Genomic DNA, 3,892 nt, shown 5'->3' on the forward strand with positions numbered 1-3,892 from the left:
CTTTATACGACTTAAAACAGTCGGGTCGCATGTGGTACAACCGACTTAGTGAGTTCTTTTTGAAAAAAGGATACTCCAATAATGATGATTGCCCATGTGTTTTCATAAAAAAAAGTCCGCAACTGGATTTTGCATTATTTCTGTGTATGTTGATGATCTGAACATCATTGGAACCACACAAGATATTGATGAAGCACGCAATCACCTAAAGACGGAATTTGAGATGAAGGATTTGGGTAAAACCAAATTTTGCTTAGGATTACAACTTGAGCACCTTCCCTCGGGTATTTTGGTTCATCAAACCACCTATATCCAGAAAATATTGGAGAAATTCAATATGGACAAATCCTATCCATCCAAAACTCCTATGGTAGTTCGATCTCTAGACGTAGAGAGAGATCAATTTAGACCAATGGATAATGGAGAAGAGATATTGGGACCTGAAGTTCCATATCTCAGTGCCGTTGGAGCGCTCATGTATCTTGCAAATTACACCAGGCCTGATATTGCATTTGCAGTGAATTTACTAGCTAGACATAGCGCAGCTCCTACTAAACGCCATTGGACGGGAGTTAAGAATATCTTTCGATATCTCCAAGGCACAAAGGATCTTGGCCTATTCTTTCAATTTCAGAGAAACTTGGACATTGATATGATTGGGTATGCTGATGCTGGCTACTTATCTGACCCCCACAATGCCAGATCACAAACCGGTTTTGTGTTCTTACATGGTGGGACAACCATATCATGGAAGTCTTCCAAACAGACTCTAGTGGCTACATCCACCAACCATTCTGAAATAATATCTTTATTTGAGGCAACACGTGAATGTGTATGGCTTCGCAAAATGATAAACCACATACAAAAATCATGTGGTAAAGGTTCTATCGAATCTCCAACCATTATCTACGAAGATAATGCAGCTTGTGTTGCTCAAATGCAAACAGGTTACATAAAGAGCAATATCACTAAGCATATTTCTCCTAAATTATTTTTTCCCCATCAATTACAAAAGAAAGGGAAGATAAACATTTTGCAAGTCAAATCATGCGATAATCTAGCTGATCTATTCACAAAGTCACTCCCAGCTTCAACATTTGAAAAATATGTTCATGGGATTGGTATGCGACGACTACGAGATTTTCAAAGATTAGGGGGAGAGTCTCTCTGAATCATAATCTGTTCAAACATTATATTGCACTCTTTTTCCCTTTATGAGTTTACTCTCATGGTTCTCATCAAGGTTTTTAATGAGGTAATATCAACATAAGAATATATGTCATACATCCTACTTTTCCCCACCGGGGTTTTTAATGAGTGTATACAAGACATATTAATTGTCCTCTAAACTTACCAATGAGTTTTATCCTCAAGGTTTTCTCATATAAGTTATCAAAGAGATGATAACATATGTTGTAACATTTTCTCCTTATTTTTCCTACTGGGTTTTGACGGAGTTTTAACAACATATCAAATACTATTCTCCTCATATTTTTCCCACAGGGTTTTTGGAGGAGTTATTCTGGATAATATATACTTGTGATCAAGTCAAAGATTCTCAAGATTATACAAGGAGTTCAAGGTCATAAAAGACATACGAGAAGCAGCTTTGTACAAGGGGGAGTGTTAAGAATCAAACGATGTGTCCCTACTGAACCGTCATAGTGAGCCGTCATTAGGATTAGCGTAAATACAGTTATTAGTGTCCAAAGCGCCGTACGGACGCGATCGTCCATACGGACGCCTTCTCGATGCCGGACAGGCACCTCCCGTAACAGACGCCTCAATTTGAGGCGCTAATCCATGTATATAAAGGGCTTTGCCCAACTATCAATGACACAAGTTTTCTCTCGAATTTTTACACCATAGGAAATAACGAAAGCCACAAGCGCCAACCTGACCTCGTCACCTAAAATGGCGCCTCCAAGGAGGATACACGACATTAATAAAATGTCGCCGCCATCTGATCCAGCAAAGTAAATCTGGATTTTCACCTGGAAGACGAGGACCCATTGGTTGGAGGTGGGTCGGGGCTCCTCGATGACACCATCAAGATGGAAACGACTCGACAAAGCGTTGTCGTCACCGGCACCGACCAAATCGGGCAAATTCTTGTCCAGAGCACCACAAAAACCACCGTCACCAGACTAAGGGGAACTATTGGAGTTGCTCTAAGAAGAAAAACTAGAGATACGTCTCAACAACATCGAAAGGAATTTGTTTAGAGACAGAAGTAAAGAACAAGGGCAAGAATGAACCGTTGTTCTCTTCATTGATTAAAAACTGCTCTTTATACAAAGGGAAGAGACGCTTGTAGAAAGACGTCTGTTCGGAGGAGATGCCTGTCCGGCAGTGAACCGATGCGGCAGTTCGCCACTGCCCACGGTTAGGATAAGCAGGGATTATCCCTTCATTAACACTCGTTAATTAATCCTAACACTCCCCTTAATCACTGCTTCTCCTTGTTATAATGCAGCATCTTGTTTAAAGTCCCCTCCAAAAACCCTACCGGAAAAATATGAGGAGATATATGTAATATGTCATGAAAAACTCCTTCCGAAAACCCAGTGGGAAAATAAGGAGAAAATGACATGTCACAATGTTTGTATTAGAATTGCCTCATCAAAAACCTTTTATGAGAAACCATATAGAAAAACTCATAAAGGAAAAAAGAGTGCAATATCTAAGATCCAAAGATCTTGAACAGGTTATCATATGGGAGTACACTCCCCCTGAATCTTGCAAAATATAAAGTCATCTCGTACCAGTTCCATTAACATGATAATCGAGATTATCACTTGACTTTGTTTGCAAAATATTTATCTTCCCACCTCCTTTTAACTTATGGGGAAGAAAATACTTTCAAAGTAATATGCTTTGTGATATTGCTCTTTATAACCTGTCTGCATCTAGTAATACAAACAACATTATCTTCGTAGATAATGGTGGGTGATTCCTACCAATCAACCCTACTTGAACTTTCAACAAAGTTAATCATTCTGAGAAGTCACATACATCTATGTGATGCTTCATACAAATCAATGATTTCAGAATGACTAGTGGATGCAGCCACTAAAGCTTGTCTTCTCGACTTCCAAGAGAAGGTCACACCTTCATTCGAGGAGACAAAAACCAGTCTGTGATCTAGGATTATGGGGATGAAATATATACCCAGCATCACAATATCCAACCATTGTCATATCTTGATATTTTTATAGAACAAACCAAGATCTATGGTGTCCAGAAGATATCTAAAAATATTCTTCACACCAGCCCAATGCCTTTTAATCAGTGATGCATTGTATCTAGCCAATAAAGTCACTGCTAATGACATACCAGGCCTGGTGCAGTTTGCTAGATACACCAGTGCTCTCATTGCACCGTGATATGGAAACTCACGCCCGAATATCTCTTCATCACTATCGTTAGGTCTTAATGGGTCCTTATCTCTAGTAATCCAAAGATCTCAAAACCATAGTTCTTTAATGGATATGACTTATCCATGTTGAACTTTCAACATTCTTTTGGATAAATGTGGACAGATGAACAAGTATTCCCGAAGGAATACACTCAAGTTCCAAACTCAAGCAATGTTTGGTCTCAACCAAATCTTGCATCTTACACTCCGTCTTAAAATGATATGATTGTATCATGTATCTCTCATGTAGCTCCAATGATACTCAGATCATGAGCATACACAGAAATTGTACAAAATCCCTCTTTGGATTTCTTGATGAACATATATGAACAATCATTAAAGTTTGAGTAACCTTCTAATAAAGGAACTCACTCGGTCGGTTCTACCACATCATTGCTGACTACTTCAAGTCATAAGGACTTCTGAAGCTTTAACAACACATGTTGCGATTAAATTCAGAATTTCCATTCCTTT

Source organism: Triticum aestivum, chromosome 2D, assembly GCF_018294505.1.
Source record: "Triticum aestivum cultivar Chinese Spring chromosome 2D, IWGSC CS RefSeq v2.1, whole genome shotgun sequence".
Classification (NCBI taxonomy): Eukaryota; Viridiplantae; Streptophyta; class Magnoliopsida; order Poales; family Poaceae; genus Triticum; species Triticum aestivum.